The sequence below is a fragment of the Apium graveolens genome, chromosome 5, assembly GCF_009905375.1.
Source record: "Apium graveolens cultivar Ventura chromosome 5, ASM990537v1, whole genome shotgun sequence".
NCBI classification, from domain to species: domain Eukaryota; kingdom Viridiplantae; phylum Streptophyta; class Magnoliopsida; order Apiales; family Apiaceae; genus Apium; species Apium graveolens.
Window position 1 is genome coordinate 264,111,033 of NC_133651.1, and position 22,187 is coordinate 264,133,219.

Consider the following 22,187-nt stretch of genomic DNA (forward strand, 5'->3'; position numbering starts at 1 on the left):
GATCTGTACATTCATCACAATCAGAAGGAAAGCTTTATTAAGGTAAACATCTAATCTCCGAATTAAATGTCTTGTTTCCCATGAATCCTGTGTTTGGGGTTTCATTTTTTATATTTATTTTTTATTTTTCCGCTGCGTCTGTTTCATGAATCCCAACACTGCTAACTCATCCTGAAGTTCTTCTTGAAGAAGAACCTCACTAGTAAAGAAGTGTAGTTCCAACTGATCATCCCAAGAGAGATGATAATAGAATGAAGTTGGAACTTCAGTTGGATGGTAATCTTCACCATGAATACGAACCTTATGTTCGTAAGGGTCAAAGTATATCTTCTTATCGCTAGGATTAAAGATAGGTAGATAACAACCACCGCTACATTGGTAAAAATGAGGTTGAACCATTTTGATAAGTAAGATTGGTATTTGTGAGTGAAAAGGATAATGAGACGTTTTGAGAGTGAAGGGTTGTATTTATAGAAAAGAAAGTAGAAACTGAAGAGACTCTTTGATTGACCATCCAATAATTAGACATAATAAGCATACACGATTACGCGTATCTAGGCAAGCAAAAAGTAATATTTCTCTTCATATATCTATTCCCAATGTAAATACTCAAGTATCAATGGATACTTATATTAGTAGCTAACCCATTCTAATCAATTAAAAGATATTCCACTCACTCACTGATTAATTAAAATATAGCTAACAATTTATTTTGAATAAATTCAAAATAATCAATTAAGCATAGCAATCAAACATGGTTTGACCATTATCAGTATCTTAATTACTAGTATCAGGATTTAATAACTATTTACATAAACTATTAGTCAAAACAAGTTTAACTAATAATAGAGTTTATAAGCAAAATTAGTAGTTTAACATGCAACTATCACATAAGATCATTTAGCACAATTTGCATGTTATCATGGCATTAAACATTTAGCATAAGAATCAATATCTAACAAGTTGTTAGGACGAAAACACGCGCTAATCTACATGCAAGTATACGTATCCGTAAGTAATATAAAATTCTTTCTAGTTTGTTTCCACGGAGACTGGTTTAGGTTAACTTCAATTTATGCACTTATGCAACAATGGTATGGTTATTATTCAATGTTAAGATGATAACAAGTAGAGATTGTTTATAACTACGATTAACTAAGAGATTATACTAAATAATATTAACTAAGAGAATAAGAGGGTTGAATTACTTATACAAGACAAACATGGGATTCTAACTTCATTAAATACTTCATTCAAAGTCATTGTTCTTAACCTTAGCATGCAATGGTGATGACAACTAATCAGATAACATGAAACTAGTAAATGCCAACTTTCGTTGTATGAATACCCTACTACCAGACATCTACAAAAGATATAGAAGCTGAATAGACACCAGTTATATTGAGACGCTATATGTCTACAGAATTTTACAACATAAAGGTTTAATGCGCAAGTCATTTATCATGATTACATAGGGAAAGTAAGATGGTTAAAATTACCTACGAATCATGCATAACAAATAATGAACCTATGCTAGCATGGCAAGTTCTAAACCCCTATATTCACTTTCACTTCAATAGAGATTAACGCGTTATCTTATAAGTTTGCGATGCTTATAAGATGAATAAGCACAACCTATACTAGGATATCATACAATCACCACAGACTAAGATATCGAAATAAATTAATTATTGAAATCCATAAGTAAATCCGCTATAATCCTACGATAACGATTAGTTCATAACTGAACTCATCATCACCGTGGGTTCCGATGAAAGCATGGTATAATAAACTAAGTCTTTATAAATTGAATAAAATCAAAGTACGTAATCAAGAGTAATAGGTTCCCAGCACGGGCGCGCTGTACTTCTGTCCAACCGGCATGGTCGCGCTTTAACACAGTGCTGGCGCGCTAAGCTTCTGGAAAATATTCTGACTTCTATTTATTTCGTGTCTCATCCCATATGTACCACTTCACCTCATGAAGAGGCACATTAATGGCTCATCCCACATGTACCACTTCACCTCATGAAGAAACTTCTTCCTTTGAGCAAAAGACAAGTCCAGAGGCATAATGTTGCTCACAAGGTAGTTCACAATATCTATGAACCACAGTTCTTCCTCTTGCACCCCAAACAATTGCTCATCAGGAAAAGACTCATTTATTGATGTCTTATCCTGTGAAGTTGCACTTGGATCTTCTAAACGAGAGAGATGATCAACTTGATTCTCAGTACCTTTTATATCCCTGATCTCCAACTCAAACTCCTGAAGTAAAAGAACCTACTGAATTAATCTAGGCTTCGAGTCCTTCTTCGAGACGAGATAGCGAATAGCAACGTGATCAGTGAAAACTGTCACTTTCATCCCAAGCAAATAAGAACAAAACTTCTCAAACCCGTAGACAATGGCTAAAATTTTCTTCTCAGTAGCAGTGTAGTTCAGTTGAGCACCATTGAAGGTCTTACTAGCATAGTAGACCACATAAAATATATTGTTCTACCTTTGCCCAAGAACTGCTCCAACTGCATAGTCACTTACATCACACATCATTTCAAAAGGCTCATTCCAATCAGGTGCAGTTATAAAAGGTGTCGTAATCAAACTCTTCTTTAAGCTCTCAAAAGCAGCTAAACACTCATCATCGAACTTGAAAGGGACATCTTTCTCTAGAAGATTGCATAATGGTTTAGAGATTTTAGAGAAGTCTTTAATAAACCACCTATAGAAACCCGCATGACCAAGAAAACTGCGAATCCCCTTAATAGAAATTGGTGGAGGAAGGTTTTCAATGACCCCCACCTTGGCTTTGTCCACCTCAAGACCTTTACTAGAGACCTTGTGCCCAAGAATGATGCCCTGTTGCACCATAAAGTGACATTTCTCTCAGTTGAGAACCAAATTAGTCTTAACAGACCTTTTCAGAACTGCGCCAAGATTTTGCAAACACTCGTCGAAAGAATCCCAAAATACGGAAAAATCATCCATAAACACCTCCACATTCTGACGAGTCATGTCAGAGAAGATAGTTATCATGCATCTCTAAAATGTGGCAGGTAAACCACACAACCCAAAAGAAACTCTTCTGAAGGCAAAAATACCAAATGGACACGTGAAGGTAGTCTTTTACTGATCTTCTGGAGCGATGCAAATCTGATTTAAACCCAAATAGCCATCCATAAGACAATAGTATTCATGCCCAGCCAACTTGTCAAACATCTGATCAATGAAAGAAAGAGGGAAATGATCCTTCCTCGTGGTCTTGTTCAGCTTCCTGTAATCCATGCAAACTCTCCACCCCGTGACTGTTCGAGTAGGAATGAGCTCATTCTTCTCATTAGCGATCACAGTGATACCTTCTTTCTTCGGCACACACTGAACTGGACTCACCCAAGAACTGTCAGAAATGGATAGATGATCCCTGCATCTAGCCACTTGAGAATTTCCTTCTTCATAACTTCTTTCATTATCGGATTTAGCCTTCTTTGTTGCTTAACAGTTAGCTTGCTTGCTTCCTCTAGCAGAATTTTATGTATGCAATAAGAAGGGTTGATTCCCTTGATATCTGCTATAGTTCATCCAATTGTCGATTTGAACTTTCTCAGAATTATCAAGAGCTTTTCCTCATCACTAACTGAAAGGTCAGATGCAATAATAACAGGTAAAGTAGATGTTTCACCTAAAAAGCATACCTCAAATGTTCAGGCAATAGTTTAAGCTCGAGTGTAGGAGCTTCCTCAATAGATGGCTTGAGATGCCCCTCAGCATTTTTGAGTTCTGACATTCCAAGAGATTCAAAAGGCATATCCAGCCTTCGATTCCAAGGAGAAGCATTCAAATACTGCAACTGCTCATCACCTTCATCATCTTCACTATCTGAATTCCCCAACAAGGCCTTCTCTAAGACATCAGACCTTACCAATTGATCAAGTTCTGAAGTAACCACAGAATCGACCAATTCCACTTTTAAACACTCCTCATTATCAGTAGGGAATTTCATGGCATTGAATATGTTAAAAGTCACATCTTGATCCAGTACTCGCATAGTGAGCTCACCCTTCTGCACATCAATCAAGGTTCGGCCAGTAGCCAGGAATGGTCTTCCCAAGATTATGGGAATCTTTCTATCCTCCTCGAAGTCAAGAATTACAAAGTCAGCAGGAAAGATGAGTTTGTCCACCTTGACCAAGACATCCTCCACAATGCCTCGTGGATATGTTATAGAATGATCGGCCAACTGCAAGGACATATAAGTAGGCTTTGGATCAGGTGAATCCAACTTCTTGAACACAGACAAAGGCATCATATTGATGCTAGCTCCCAAATCACATAAACACTTATCGAACGACAAGTTTCGATGGTGCAAGGAATAGTGAAGCTTCCAGGATCTTTAAGCTTCGGAGGCAACTTCTGTTACAGCACAACACCGCATTCCTCCGTGAGAGAAACGGTCTCTAAGTCATCGAGCTTCACTTTCCTTGAGAGAATACCTTTCATAAACTTCACATAGCTAGGCATCTGTTCAAGAGATTCAGTGAAAGGTATATTGATATGAAGTTTCTTGAACACCTCCGAAAACTTAGCAAACTGCTTATCCGACTTTTGCTTTTGCATTCTCTTAGGAAAAGAAGGTGGAGGATAGACCTGTTTCTCCCCTGTATTACCCTCAAGGGGAGTGTGTTCCACGGTTTTCTTCCTTGGTTCCTCTTCTGCTTCCTTCTGCACATCTTCTTCAGCCATAACTTCAGCTTCTGAAACATAAGATTTTTCGGGGTGTGCAACCTTTCCAGACCTCAATGTAATTGCCTTAACCTGCTCTTTTGCTTCCTTCTTGCCTAGAACTTCTGTGTCACTCGGGAGTGTACCAGGTTGTCGATTCAGCAAGTCATTGGCAATCTGTCCAATTTGATTCTCCAAGGTCTTAATAGAAACCACTTGGCTCTTGCACATGAGCCTCAACTCCTCCATTTCAGATATTTTTATTAGATTGTTGCAGTTGGAGTTGTTGTCTTGGTGCATTTTGCGGTTGTTGAAAACCAGGAGGGTTGTATTGCTTTGATGCATACTGCTCATAAGGCTGTTGCACCGCATTCTGAGTGTTGCTCTAGCTGAAGTTAGGATGATTACGGTTGTTGGGATGATAGGTGGCTGGCACTGGTTGCTGCGACCTCTGAAAGTTGCTCACGAACTGAGCTGATTCACTCGATATAGCACACTGCTCCGTCTCATGCACACCAGCACAAAGCTCACAAACACTAGTGATCTGATTAACTCCATAATTAGCTAAAGAATCCACCATCATCATCAAAGCCTTAAGCTGAGCATCTATAGCAGTAGCTGCATCTACCTCTAGAAATCCTGCTACCTTGCCTTGAGGTAGTCGCTGAGAAGGGTTCTGGTATTTATTAGCAGCCATCAGTTCAATCAAATCATAAGCTTCATTGTAGCTCTTATCCCATAAGGCTCCACCTGATGCTGCATCAAGCATGGGTCTAGACTGTGCTCTCAAGCCATTATAAAACCAGTTGATAATTATCCAGTCAGGCATCCCATGATGAGGACACTTTCTAAGCATCTCCTTATAATGATCCCAAGCTTCACATAAAGACTCTCCCAATTACTGCGCAAATTGAGTAAGAGCACTCCTGATTACAGATGTCTTCTCCATAGGAAAGAATTCAGTAAGAAACTTTTGAGCAAGATCTTCCCATTTGGTGATAGATCCTGGTGGTAGAGAATGCAACCAACACTTAGCTTTATCCCTCAGAGAGAATGGGAAAAGCCTTAGCTTTATAGCATCTTCACACTCATGTAGAATTTGAAAGTACCGCAGATCTCGATGAAATCTCTAATATGCATGTTGGGATCTTCCGTTGGAGAATCCCCAAACTGGACTGAATTCTACACCATCTGAATCGTGCTAGCCTTGATTTAAAAAATTTTAGCCGCGATGGCTGGTCTGACAATGCTAGAATGAATATCATTGATCTTCGGTTGAGAGTAATCCATCAAAGCCTTCAGATTCGCTTCTGGTTCTCCCATTACAATAAGAGCTTCTTCTTCAACTTTCTCCTCTTGTCCAAGAACTTTTTCTTCTACTAAAACTTATGCCTCCGCTTTATCCAGTGTTCTCTTTCGAGATCGAGAACGCGTTAGCATAAACGCTCTCTAGAGTACCTGAAAAAGCAACAAGAAAACAAGTAAGTAAAATATCTGAGTCAGTGAACTTTAACGACCATTGATGTCAAGCACATAAACCAAAAATAAACACCGAGTCCCCAGCAGCGGCGCCAAAAACTCGTTAGGATGAAAATACGCGCTAATTTATACGCAAGTATACGCGTTCGCAAGTAATATAGAATTCTTTCTAGTTCGTTCCCACAGAGTCTGGTTTAGGCTAACTTCAAGTTATGCACTTATGCAACAATGGTATGCTTATTATTCAATGCTAAGATGATAACAAGTTGAGATTGTTTATAACTACGATTAACTAATAGATTATACTAAATAACATTAAATAAAAGAATAAGAGGGTTGAATTACTTATACGAGACAAATATGGGATTCTAACTTTATTAAATACTTCATTCAAAGTCATTGTTCTTAACCTTAGCATGCAATGATGATGACAACTAATCAGATAACACGAAACTAGTGAACGCTAACTTTCGTTGTACGAATACCCTACTACCAGACATCCACAAAAGAGATAGAAGCTTAATAGACAACAATTATATTGAGACTCTATATGTCTATAGAATTTGACAACATAAAGTTTTAATGCGCAAGTTATCTATCGTGATTACATAGGGAAAGTAAGATGGTTAAAATTACCTACAAATCATGCATAACAAATACATGAACCTATGCTAGCATGGCAAGTTCTAAACCCCTATTTCACTTTCGCTTCAATAGAGATTAACACGCATCTTATAAGTTTGTGATGCTTATAAGACGAATAAGCACAACCTATACTAGGATATCATACAATCACCACACACTAAGATATCGAAATAAATTAACTATTGAAATTTATAAGTAAATCCGCTGGAATCCCACGATAACGATTAGTTCATAACCGAACTCATCATCACCGTGGTTTCCGATGAAAGCATGGTATAATAAACTAAGTCTTTATAAACTGAATAAATATCAAAGTACGTAATCAAGAGTAATAGGTTCCCAGCGCGGGCGCGCTGTACTTCTGTCCAACCGGAATGGCCGCGCTTTAACACAGTACAGGCGCGCTAAGCTTCTGGAAAATATTCTGACTTCTATTTATTTCGTGTCTTCTCTTGCTGGTTTCTTCGCGCACTTGACCAATGCTTTATCCTCACACTCTTCCAAGCATATATCATGCAAAATTCGGCCCTTCTTCCTATCTATGCCCTGAAATGCAAAATACTACAAAAACACATCAAATACATAAATAACTTGAGTACAAAACACCAATTTGAGTCTTTATAAAGCGTTCTAAGTGGATATAAATGCCACTTAACACAAGTACTGATAAATAATAAGATACCATGCGTCAAAAATATCAGCAGACTTAATTATCAGAGTTTGAGAACTGCCCTGAAATCATTCCTAATTCATTCACCAATCTTGTGAATGTAGCTTCACAGAGAGGCTTGGTGAATATATATATTACTTGTTGATCTGTTGGAACAAATACCAATTCCACTGTACTAGTTTCCACATGTTCCCTTATGAAATGGTATTCGATACTAATGTGCTTAGTCATTCAATGCGGCACTGGATTTCCTGTCATTACAATAGCACTTCGATTATCACAATATATAGGAATAGAAGAATAGTCTAACCCATAATCCAACAGCTGCTTCTTCATCCATAGAATTTAAGCACAACATCTTCCTGCAATAATGTATATTGCTTCTGTAGTTGAAGTGGAAATTGACTTTTGTTTCTTGCTGTACCAAGAAACCAATCTGCCTCAAAGAAATTGGTAGCTTCTAGAAGTACTTTTCCTGTCTATTTTGCATCCTGCAAAATCAGCATCTGAATATTTAATTAGCTTAAAATCTGAATATCTAGGATACCATAATCCCAGATTCATGGTGCCTTTGAGATACTTGAAAATTCTTTTCACGGCTAATAGATGAGGTCCTCTAGGGTCAACTTGGAATTTTGCACAGAGACATGTAACATACATGATATCAGGTCTACTAGCAGTCAGATATAGGAGTGAGCCAATCGTACCTCTGTAGTTATTTATATCTACTGAAGAACCAGTATTTAAATTTAACTTAGTTGCGGTGGCCATAGGAGTTGATGCAGTTGAGCAGTCTTGCATTCCAAATATTTTGAGTAAGTTCCTGGTGTATTTGGATTGATTTATGAAGATTCCTTCATCAGTCTGTTTGACTTGTAACCCCAGAAAATAACTCAATTCTCCCATCATATTCATTTGATACCTGGACTGCATTAGCTTTGCAAATCTCTTATAGAGTTTATCATTAATGATCCAAAAATAATATCATCAACATATATCCGTACTAACAACAAGTCCTTACCATGGTATTTATAAAAGAGAGTTTTATCAATTGTACCTCTTGTGAAACCACTTTCTAGCAGAAATAGAGCTAGTGTTTCATACCAGGCCCTTGGAGCTTGCTTCAATCCATAGAGTGTTTTATCCAGTAAGTAGACATGATCTAGATACTTTGGATCAGTACCCTGGAGGTTGTTCAACATAAACTTCCTCTTCGAGTTCTCCATTTAAAAATGAACTCTTCACATCCATTTGGAACACTTTAAACTTTTTGTGAGCAGCATAGGCAAGAAAGATCCTTATTGCCTCTAACCTTGCAACTGGAGCAAACGTCTCATCATAATCAATGCCTTCTTATTGTGAGTAACCTTTTAGAACCAGTCTTGCTTTGTTCCTTGTAACAATGTCCTCACTGTCAGTTTTATTTCTGAACACCCATTTTATACCAACTACGGATCTATTTTTTTATCTTGGCATAAGAGTCCGGACTTTGTTCCTTTCAAATTCATTGAGCTCTTCTTGTATTGCTGTGACCCAGTCAGCATCTTGTAGAGCTTCTTCAACCTTTTTAGGTTCATTTTGAGATAGAAAAGAATGGTAGAGACATTCATTCTGAGTGGATTTTCTTGTTCTTACACCACTGTCAGGGTTTCCAATGATTAAGTCAGGTGTGTCACTTAGACCATTTTCTTGTTGATGGAAGTTGACTCCTAGAAGAAGAACCTCCCCCTTGATCCATGAATTCTCTATTATTTCTTTGAGTAGTACCAATGTTATTTCCGGATGCTCCCCCTGAATCAGTGTTCTCATATTTATCAGTATTTGACTCATCAGAGTAGGAAGATGAGTCTGATGATCTTTCTACTGATGTTTCTTAAGTTAAATCACTTGAAATAGTCTCTAGATTTGAATCATGTTGCTCCCCTTAACATATGCTTCAGTGTCAGTAGTATTTCCACTATTCTGTGGAATCTCAGAACTTCGAGTCATATTAGGACTTACTATATCAAACTCGGGATTTAAAATTTCAGCATAAGGTACTTCATTTTCAAATATCAACTTGTCATGGTCATCTGTATCTTCTAGACCTGTTATCTTTTTTATCATCAAAAGATTCATGTATAGACTCCATGACTGTTCTTGTTCTCAGATTGTAAACTCTGAAGGCTTTTGTAGTCAACGGATAACCTACAAATATTCCTTCATCAGCTTTCAGATCAAACTTGATCAGCTACTCCGGATGAGTTTTCAGAACATAATACTTACATCCAAATATATGAAAGAATTTCAAATTTGGCTTCTTTCCTTTCACCATCTCAAATGGTGTCTTCTCATGCTTGTTGATCAATGTTGCATTTTGTGTAAAGCAAGCAGTTTGCACAGCATCAGCCCAGAAGTAGGTAGGCAATCTTGCTTCTTCTAGCATGGTTCTTGTAGCTTCTATCAGAGTTCTATTCTTTCTTTCAAGAACTCCATTTTTTGTGGAGTTCTAGGAGCAGAAAACTCTTATTTTATCCCCTTGAGTTTGCAGAACTCTTCCATAGAGCTATTCTTGAATTCAGTTCCATTATCACTTCTGATGATCTTCACTTTGTATGTTGATCCTTTCTCCAGCTCCCTCACATGATCAGGAAGAATGAATGGAGATTCATCCTTGATGTTCATAAAATACACCCATGTGTATCTTGTATATTCATTAATGATCACAAGTGCATACCTCTTCTTGGCAATAGATATAACATTCACTGGACCAAAGAGATCAACATGAAGTAGATAAAATGGTTCAAGAATTGAGGATTCAGTTTTACTCTTGAAAGATGTCTTCCTTTGTTTGGCTTTCCGGCATGAGTCACATAAGCCATCAGGAGTAAACACCGTATTGGGCAATTCTCTTACAAGATCTTTTCTCACAAGTTCATTGATATTGTTGAAGTTGAGGTGAGAAAGTCTTTTATGCCATTTCCAGCTGTCTTCCACAGATGCTCTACTCAGTAGACAAACTTTTGAATTATCAAAATTTATGGAGACCCTGGCTTCATACAAACTACCATGTCTCACACCAGTCAATGTGATCTTGCCAACAGACTTTCTGACAATTTCACAATGCTTCTTGTAAAAGTTTACATGGTAACCTCTGTCACAGATTTGACTCACACTAATCCGATTATGCTTGAGTCCTGCAACTAGAGCTACATTTTCAATGATGAAATTTTTAACTTTGATTTTTCCATATCCCAAGATTTTTCCTAAGTTTCCATCTCCATAAGAAACGTTTGGGCGAGCCTTCTCCTCAAATTCTGATAGCAGGGATTTATAACCAGTCATATGTCCAAGACTAGAGCATTCCTCCTGTCACCCTGTAATCAGTAATTTGAATCAGCTAGTGTTTTTAAGGACCCGGACTTGCTTGGATCATTTGGCCTTTTTAAGTTTGTTAACATATGCAGTAGAAGACTTCATATCATAGTTTATGTTAACATTCTTACTATCAGTATTTATACATACAGAAACAGATTTAGCTTTAACTAAAGAGGGTTTCAGTTTATAAAAATCATAATACAAATTGTGATACTCTTTACATGTATAAATAGAGTGCCAAACATTGCCACAATGATAACAAGGGTTATGTGGTTTATATCTAACTATCATATTCTTAAACTTTAATTTAGAAGGAACAGTTTTTATCTCTTTATTCTTCTTGCAGGAATTAGCAAGATGATTAGTGCTACCACAGTTTGAACAGGTCTTTCTAGGTGTATTAGGTGGGGTTACATAATTTCCATTCTTGTTGGCACCTACCTTGCCATTTCTATTTTTTCTAGACCTTTTCCTCTTGTCTTTCATGTGTAAATCCTTTAGCTTTAGCTTAAGCTGTTTATGAGTCATTGAACCAATGTTTACTGAGTTTATGTGAACTTGTTCACTCTTTTCAGTTATTAAGTTTGATCTAGGTGCTGAGGTAGTACCCTCCTCATGGATTGATTTAATAATATTAGTACTTGGATTAAACTTAATGGTCTTTATTTGAACCTTGTTCAATTTTACCTGACTATCAGTTTTTATTGTTCTATTTTCTCAGTTTCTTCTCCACTTTTCTTATCAGAATTAGATCTAGCTGAGTATCCTAATCCTGATCCCCAACAACCATTCTCTAAGATTTCTTGCGTTGCTTTCCATGAGTTAGTCCAAAGTTTAATGACTTCTCTCTCTTTAGCTAGCTCCTTTTCTAGATATGCATGTTTTTCTAACAATTTTTCTTTAACATAAACTGCATTATCTCATTCTTTTTGAATTTCTAGCATGGAAAGCAACTCAGTTTCTAGGTAATCATTCCTTTTCTTAAGCACAGAGTTTTCACTCTTGATTCTATTGTTTTCTAAGGTTTGATCCCTATAACTAACATGCAGAGTCTTATGAAATAATCTTAATTCATAGATATCATCAGTATCAAATGTAAGAGTAGACTGAGGTACCTTTAATTCAACATTATTGATCTCAGCATCAGCATTTTCCATGAGAGCATAATTGATCCCATCATCTGAGTCTGGTGAATCACCCTAGTTTCTCTTCTTTGAGATCAAAGCTTGTTTCTTCTCAGCTCTGGGTTTTCTGCAGTCAGTTGCAAAGTGTCCAATTCCATCACAGTTGTAATATCTTTCTTTTGACTTGTCAGGTTTTCCAGATCTAGCTTCCTTCCAATCAGTATCTCTTCTATTATTCCTCTTATTAGAGTTTGAGGAACTGGAACCTTTACTGGAAAATCTTCTCCCTTTCTTGAAGTTTATGTAGACCATATTCTTGAAGCTTTTAACCAGTAGGGCAGCCATTTGATCCATATCTTCATTGTTATTGTGATCACTATCAGTATCTGATTCAATATCAGGATTTGAGTCATCATCAGAATTTGATGATTCAGTATCTGACTTAGCAATCATGGCTTTCCCTTTGGAGTAGCTTTTCCTCTCGCCTTTCTCTTTTGGCTTCTCTTCAACTTTGAGTGCAACTGGTCTAGCTTTTGATCCTTTCCTCTTGCTCATTTGATCCATCTCTAGTTCATGAGTTTTCAGAACTCCATAGATCTCATGTAGAGGTGTGATGTCAAGTTGATAGTTATCCCTGATTGATGTGACTTTAAAGTCCCGCTTTTCAGGAAGAGCAAGTAGAAACTTCAAGTTTGAGTCCTCCAAATCATATTCTTTGTTGACAAGGGATAAGTCATTCAGCAACTTCTAAAATCTATCATAGATCTAAGTTAGGGATTCATTGTCCCTTGAGTCAAAGTGCTCATATTTTTGAGTAAGTATTGTCCTCATGTTCTTCTTGATAACAATTGTACCTTGACACTTTACTTCTAAAGCATCCCATATTTCTTTTATTGTTTTACATCCAATGACTCTATTGGACATAACACTATCAAGACTGATGTGCAGGATATGTCTAACCTTAGCATCCTTCATGATAGATGAGATATCTTCAGGAGTATAGTCATTCCTGTCTTTATCTATCATCTTCTCTAATTCTCCTGCAAGTGAAACAGCTACCTTCATTGGTTTATGAGGACCATTATAAAGCCTGTTCAGATATTCAGGATCTGTGGCTTCCAAATAAATGGACATCCTGACTTTCCAGATTGGATATTCATGCACTTTCAGGATGGGCACCTTGATTAGTTCATACCTACTCATGTTGCTGCTTATCTGTGATGTGGCTGGGGGTTGTGGCTTCGGATCCAGATTCTGTGTTTCTTCTTCTCCTTTGTCTGACATGGTTGATTAATCTTCAGATCTTAAACTGTTTGTACGTTGACAACAAGCTCTGATACCAATTTTTAGGCCATTAATCAACTGTAGAGGGGGTGAATACAGTTAATATAATCAACTCGACAAAGTTTCAGCAGAATTAACAGTTTTTATATCAATCTTATAAAAACTTATTACACAAGTACTCTCTCAAAAGGATGAACAAGATATCCTTGAGAGCGGCTAGGTTATGTGAAAGATATAACAATGTCGCAATGCTTATAGCATGAACCTAATATGTGCTTTAAATAGAGCATGACTACCAATGCATAAGGAATCCTATTCTGTTAACAACAAGGAAACCTATACCATTGCTTCTCATATAAAGTCCTCCACTAACTTGAGTTTCCTGTTTCATTTTCCTCTTCAAATACCAACTAATATGACAAATACTGATTTCACATCATCATTTGTTGACATAATCATCCGTTGATATCGTTATCCATCGAATATCAACATCCGTCGATGTCATCATCATCCGTCGATACTTGTAATCATCCGTTGATGCTTATCACCATCATCCGTCGATGTCAGTAATTACCATATGTAGATACTTCTGATAGTTTCTATTTGATATCATCAATTGCTCCTAACATAGACCACCTGTAAGGATCAGGAACTGATCCATCAGGATTTGTAATGTTGGGATTTCTTGTGTCAGAATTTTGACTTGTGTTGTCAAGAGCTGCTTCAATTTGAAGATGCCTTGGTCTTCTAAACAACTTTACATTTCTTCTTCATCACCTTCTTCTTTGTAGAGATTTAAATTTGGCAATTCAATTGGTCTAGGAACAGGATTGAGAAACATAAGATCAACATAAACTTTAGGAGCCTGAGACTAAGATGTCTCAGGTATTTCTTCAATCCTGACCCCACTGGATCTTGTTCTTCTAGGAGAAGGAACTATTATTTGCTGAACAGCTCTTGAACTTCTTCCTCTTCCTCCTCCTCTTATTCTACTTCTTGGTCCTCTAGCCTTAGCTTCTCCCCTAAAGGTACCCTGATTTGTAGTTTGAAGTTGATTGAGAATTTCCTCATGTTTCCTAAGCATGTCTTCATTTGACATATCAAGAAATTCATCAGCCAAGTGGATAAGAGCTCTTCTTTCTTCCAACTCTTCAACTCTTCTATCCTTAAGGTAGAGAGTGACACTTGTACCAACTTTTGCCTTAAAAGTTTTGTAAAACCTCATAGCATCATCAGGATTATCAATGATCATCTCATCTTCATCAGGAATTGCGGATACTGATTGCTTTTCCATCAGGATCTGAGTATGAGTCACTGTCTGAGTTTTTACAGTCTTTGCATCATTCTTAGATATATGAGTTAACTATGTGGTTTGAGTTTAAGTTTGTATACTAGTTCTAGACTGAACCCAAAGCATCAGAGGTCCTTGTACCACCTTTATTTCCACCATCATTATCAGGATTGGCATCTTCCCTCAAAACTGATTCGGGTGCACATTTTGTCTTGGATACCATCTCCCTTTTTTGGCATCAAGGCCCTGTAATAAAGAAAAGATGGCATCCAATTTGTGATTAGTAGTGTTAGTCCCTTAACAATATAGCAAGAATTACAGAAGGGGGGTTGAATGGAATTCTTTATCTTTTTCTTGAAATAAAAATGTTCAACTCGATTATAGATATATCTGTTTTGATTAGCACAATGCGAAATATAAACTTTAATGAATCAAAACAAGAGTAATTAAAAACAAGAGTCTTTAAAAACTTTCTGGTGGATTTAAATAATTCCACCAGAGATATATATTAATATATCGAGAGAACTCTGTGTGCAGAAATGCTCACAGCTGCTTTTACAAGATAGAACAACTAAGAACACAGGAAATGCTAAAGATAGTGCTTACAAAGATTTCTCTGTGTTTGTTTCTAAGCTAACTTAGTTTTCTTAGTTATTTTATATTTGCTACTCTCTTGGTTTATATATATTACCAAGATTACAAAGTCAAAAGAACTGAATAAATATAAAATCTAACAGTCTTGATCTTTGCTGCTTTTCGTCCTCTATGACCCAGTTAATAGGCTTCCACAGTGTTTGTATCCAATCTCGACGGCTGTGTAACACCCCCAGATCCGGGGTCGAGGATCCGGGTCGTCACGGTCTTTCTTTCCACAATATCACTTCACTTAATTAATAATAATAACCTTATGCTGTGACCCCACACTAACACACACCACAACCCGTTATAGTCTCAGAGATGAAATTTAAATAAGTACAAGTCTTTGAATCCACAATTTAAAAGTTATTACAACCCAAAATGATTACTTGATAAATTTACAGTTAATTGCCATTATCTGCCACAAGTTATAATTATACATAATTGATTCTCAAAAGTAGATGGTCTGCTCTACAATAGATCTACCTCTGCAGCTATAGCAGCTACAACATCAACGGGAAGACGCGGGACGCTTCCCACGCGCTTGCGCTGGGTCTGCTGGAGTCTGGCCATCTTTCCTAACTGTTGTTGTGTGATGAAGAAATAAAGCAAGGGTGAGCAGCAAGCCCACCAAAATAATATGTATAATGATTTACAATATATGAGCCTACTCATAATACTCATGAAAGTCTTGGTCAAAAGAAATGAACCAAGTTTGATATCTTAATGCGATGAAGTCGCAAAATATTCAGTATATATATATATATATATATATATACATATATACTTTTCAAAAATCTTGGAAGTCCTCTTCCATGCATAATATACACAAAATCCCAGTGTATAACTGTATATATAAAAAAAATATCGTTGCAAGGTGATCTCATATATCTAACCTTGTCTCAACGTTTTTCTGAAAATCTTTGTCATTCATAAGACAATTATTAATTAGATATAAGTTTAAAAGATGAGGTTACCAAATACCCCAATATACTTATATCTTTCCCAATACTACTTGAACCACCACCGTTCAAGTTATAACCAGTTTCAAAAGTTCATCCCACTGATGAGACCACAAGATAAGACTTGAATAGATTCAATCTTTGAAATATTATTGAATGAAAAAGTTATGAGATACTTTATTTAGTCCTGATATATATATATCCACATATATATATCCCGAAAACATTTCCTGGAACCTCTGTTATGTGAAGTATGAACAGAGTTCGAAACATCCAATGAATTTTGGAAAGGAAAAGAATTTTGGCATAAACCCGATATCTCGCTGATCAGGCAAAGATACCAATAAGTAACCTTTTCTACTAGTAGATGGACGAATTCCCCACTGGTCATCACCCTGGTCATAATTAAGACCTATGCTGGACTGCCACTCAGCCACTTATGCATTTGATGGACTCCCACTGAGCCACTTACACAATAATAGACCGTACCCCGGCCTGTCGCTTATGCCGACTCAATGAGAGGGGCTTACTTCCCGAACGTTGGGCAAGTAATCAATTCATTTACCAAATCTGCAACCTCGTTGCGAATATAAAATACACCACAGAGCCGGATTCCCCAGGTTTTGAACGAGTATTTAAATCCCCTTTAAAAGGAAGATCTTAAATATAAAAAAATGAGTTTTGGGATCCGCTCTAACTTTTAAAAATCATTTGAAGACTCGAAAACACTTTAAAGAGTGTTTGGAGTAAGGCTGATTTAATGAAGTAAATCAGTCCCCAGAATATTTAGAAAATGACTGAATATTATTATTTAAATAATATTCCCATAAAGAATAATCTTTATTTGAATAATCAAAAATAAGTTTGATTATTGAACATTATTCTTTAATAAAATAAAGAATATATCTCAGCAAATAATCGGAGTCATAGATCCTCAAATGAATATTCAAATAATATTCATTAAATAATATAAAAGAGTCATAAGTCCTCGAATGAATATTCAAATAATATTCAATAAATAATATAAAAGAGTCATAAGCCCTCGAACGAATATTCAAATAATATTCAATAAATAATATAAAAGAGTCATAAGCCCTCGAATGAATATTCAAATAATATTCAATAAATAATATAAAAGAGTCATAAGCCCTCGAATGAATATTCAAATAATATTCAATAAATAATATAAAAGAGTCATAAGCCCTCGAATAATATTCGAATAATATTCAGATAAATAAATAAAAGGAGTCATACGCCTTCGAATAAATATTCAAATAATAAAATAAACTGAGTCATAAGCCCTCGAATGAATATTCAAATAATATTCAAATAATAGAATAAAGGTATCGAATAAACCTTATTCGATCCATAGTTTTAAAAACTATATCCATATATATATATATATATATATAAATATATATATATATAATATACTCGGGAACATCGACTCCCGGTTTAGAAATATGTTCACCTTTTATCCCCTATACTAAGGGTATACGCAACTACTTGCTTATTTCTAGCATAGGTATTATGCAACTATAAGCATTGAAATCAACAGATAGATAACCAGATTACGAAACAGACATGCATATATACCATATTAGCATGCTCCAATATATCGCAAAATTTGCTAATAACAATCATGCAATATCACAAGATAATGCATATACATATATTTACATCACAACAACAGTATAACGGGTAGAAAACTTGCCTGAGCGACTGGGGGTTACGAATGGCTCGGGACGAGTCTGGTAACCTATAAGCAACAAGTAAGTTGGAATTAAACCAAAGTCACTTGTAAATCTATACTTTAACTAACTTAGACTCTAACGCTCGTTTTGCGCTCACTGATTCGCTTAAGTCACTCGGGTACCCTCGGCTCCACCATTTTTAATAATTTAACCTTTACGAGTTTTAAGGCGATTCCTTCGCGAGTGTCTTACCAACTGCCTAACACACTTACCAAAAATGTTTCATACTTCAATTAGTCCTTTTTGGTCTTTAACCTATGTTTCAAAGTAAGGCGAGGGAAAAAGTTTCGTTCGCGAAACGCCGTTACTTGAAACGGTCGTTTCTCCTAAACCGTGCATCGGAATCGAACGAACTACATATCAAAACGAAGCTCGTAACATGAGCTATCTAAACATGGCAGTGGTCATAATCTAGCAGGGGGTTCTCGGGTCCTAATGTTATGCACAAAAACAGTCCAAAGAAAATCGGACATTACGACGGCTATGTTTACGCGATTTCCCAAAATTTTACCAACCAATTCAACCACCAATCAATCCCAATTCACAACCCAATCAAAACTCCATCCATACTTTATCATAACAGCCCCAACAACTCAACATTAACAATTTATACTATTCTTTATCATGAATTTAAACTACACTTAAGTTAATTAATCAACAACCAAGATTTACAACTCCAAAAACAACCCAAAACCAACTAATCTCTACATACACAACCATCAAGCCTCTCATGAACTATATTACTCATATTATGCTCTTAACATTCAATAACAAATCTTGGTTAAGAGATTATACCTTCCTTGAAGCTTTTAATCCATGAAAGATCCTTGGAATGTCCATGGAAGCCTTAATATATGCTTAAGCTACCTTGACCTTGCAAATAAAATCAAGAATCACAAATTTGTTCTTGAAAGTTACTATTCACCCTAAACTAAAATGATTTGTTTGAGATAGAAAACCTTTGATTCAAGCACTCAAACTACTTGCTCTTCTTAGTTATGAAATATAGGATCCAAAGAAACAAACCTTATAATTTTCCATGGAGTATAGCTTGTGTTTTGAATTTCTAATTCACCATTTTGGTGAAAAATTCGAAATGAAGAAGATGAAAAGGGGGGAGAGAGAAGCTTGCTTTGTTTTCTTGATCTTTGTGCATAAAAAGCTTGGTTGATATCCTTTTGTTTTGTTAATTACCTTTTAACCATGGTAAAATTTGTGTGGCTTGAAATCAACCAACAATACCTTCCCTTTGGTCATGCTTATGTCATCCTCCTATGTCATCTTCCCACACTTGTCATCTTCTTGTTGGTGTGGTGACATCATCATCACTAACCTCTTTGATTAGCTCTTAGTTACTTGGCTAATGACCGCTGATCTGTTATACGGTTCACTTAACTTTCGTTCTCGTTTATCGTTTGAGGGATCATACCCGGGATCTTATTACTTGGGTTCCCTTAACCTTTCTCAATACATTATATTCCTTTTATGATCCTCTCTTATAATCCTTGAATTTAAATCCTTTTAATCATGTTACCTTATACTCAATTCTTTCCGTATCTAGTGGATTTTCGGGAAAAATCAAAGTGTTCGGAATTGGATTCTGACGATCTTTACATACACTTATATACCATATAGAGTACTAATAAAATCTCAGAATATCCATAACAGAACCCCTACATAGTGTGGCATGAAAAGTTTTCTCATTCAGAAAAACACTATTCATAAGGGTTTCAAAAATTTCCAAAAATTGGGGTTATTACAGACTCCCCTCCTTAAAAGGATTCCGTCCCGGAATCAGATAGAAAACGAATGGGGATACTTTCTTAGCATTACACTTTCTAACTCTCGAGTCAATTTTCCCACATTGTTGTTCTATCACCAAACTCTGCCTAGTTTGATAATCCTTCTCCTAAGCACTTGTTCCTTTTCACTCTATAACCCTTCCTGGTGCTCCATATTGGTTACGTCGGGTTGCATATCTATGCGCTCATATGCCTCTATTTATCTGGCATCTGAATTACACTTCCTTAACATTGATACGTGAAACACGTTACGACCTGCTACATGTTCGGGGTTAGGGCTAGCTCATATGCTAACTTCCCAAACGTCTTAATATATCCAAGGGTCCAACAAATTGTTGACTTAGCTTTCCTTTCTTTCCGAACCTCATCAATCCTTTCCAAGGGATACCTATAACATTACTAGGTCCCCTATTTCATACTCTTTATCCTTTCGTGTCAAATCAACATACTTATCATGTCCATCTTGGGCTACTACCAGCCGTCCTCTGATTAGATCTATCATATCCTTGGTCCTTTGGACTACTGCGGGTCCGAGCATCTTGCGCTCTACAACTTCATCCTAACATAAGGGAGATCGACATTGTCTTCCCTCAAGGATCTCATAAGGCGACATCTCGATAATGACATATGATCTATTGTCGTGATATAACTAAATCCGCGTTAAGTGATCATTTCAAATTCTTTCAAGTCTATTGCACAGACTCTCATTATAGCTTTTAGCATTAGAGCTTTTGCTTCTCAATACCCATTCTTTTCCAGTTCGCTACTACCTTCTGTTCCTAATATTATACTGGTTATACTTTTGCTCGTTAGCGTTCTATAACCTTTTAATAACCACGTCAACCTTAGTATCACGAATGTGTTCCCATTCCGCATACTACCACCACTTTATTACTCCTTTTTCAGTTGTTTCTATTTTCCAAAATTTGATCAATCAAATAGAAGTAAAGGAATTTGTTGAGAGATCACTATGATCATGAACACTTGTTATATCGCATAGTTAGTACAGAAGGTGGCCAGCCTTTAGTACTTGACAAGCAATTAAACAACATGTGGTATCCTACTAGGCTTCTATCACAAAGATAGATAGTCATTCGGCAATACCTCCCCTTCTGGAAGGGTTGTTCTTCTCAGCTTACATGAAATGAAAAGAAGAGAAAAGAACGAACTGAAGAGAATTGTATATATATGAAAAAAAAAATATATACTGCCACAAAATATCTGGCTTGGAATCTACCTCTGAACTATAGAGGTTTGTCATAGGAGAACAAAACATATACGTATTTATATCAGCATCGAGCATTATAGCCTCGCATTTTGCATGCTTAAATATTTTCGCTATCCCGTCCATCATTCTATGGACCCACACTCTTCCTCGAGCTTATACATAATCACCTTTGAAACTCCCTCGACATCGAAAATCGAATCTGGGATCTCATTCTATACATCATCGTTACTAGAATTCTATGCTTGCACCGCATCCTTCCTCGTATAATAATACGACTCTCTATTGATAAGAAAGAATAATTATTCGCTAGGTAGATACTCTACTTAATTAGTCTATCAATGATAACTTATACACTACCACGACCCGATTAGTGGTACTCAATCTCAACACCCATTCCAATACAACTCTCACGGTTGTAATCAGCTCATTACTCGCAGAATCATTGCTGCCTCACTATGGTCCACCACTGACCTACTGTAGTCATTCATTTTCCATGAAGTCTTAATAGCTAACCATACGGAGTCCATACATCTCGTATCTAATTCTTCTAAGGAGGTAACATAATCATCATTCATGATTCATGAAGAACACTCCTGATCCTGCCATACATACATGACATGAAGCAGATAAAATTACAGAAGAGTTTCAATCAAAACAACGATAGCAGGTTAATACCATTCTTAATCATATGCCTTCGATAGAAGACTTAACTCAAAGGTTCGTTTAGTCCTTTTTTAGATATGGTCCTGGATTATTCGCAAGATAGTACCTTCTAAGATAAATAGCCCGCTCATGGCGATTACACAAATTAAACCTTTACCAAACTACTATTACGGTTGAGTATTGCACAGTCATCAGAAGGAATGCCAATCTTTCAAACCATAATACAACCTTTACGGCTTCAACCATTATCACTGTATTCCTCTGGCACGAGTGCCTGTAATTGTCCTCTTACACTTAAAGTGTCGGTCACCTCTTTGGCCTTTCCTGATAGTAAAATTTCCTTACAGTCAATGTCATTTTAACCACCTCCAAATAAATTTTCTACCTCATTTCAATCACTGCTTATGTGAAAATGCTTTTCTTTAATATCTGATGAGTAAATAAAAAAAATATCACCATTTTTCCATAAGTTATTGCCTCAATCTTTAGAGGTTAGTCACTGTCACGACTGACTCTCAATCATACTTAGAACATCTTTTATCTTAGGTCCTAATTGCCCTAAACAATTTCGAC

General features: G+C 36.4%; 1 non-coding gene across 1 annotated transcript; it reads left to right on the top strand.

Moving 5' to 3' along the window:
• The first annotated feature begins 5,546 nt into the window (after window positions 1–5,546).
• LOC141662220 (small nucleolar RNA R71) lies at window positions 5,547–5,653 on the top strand. Its single transcript, XR_012550343.1, has one exon. It is a non-coding gene; the product is annotated as a small nucleolar RNA R71 (small nucleolar RNA).
• Window positions 5,654–22,187: the final 16,534 nt, after the last annotated feature.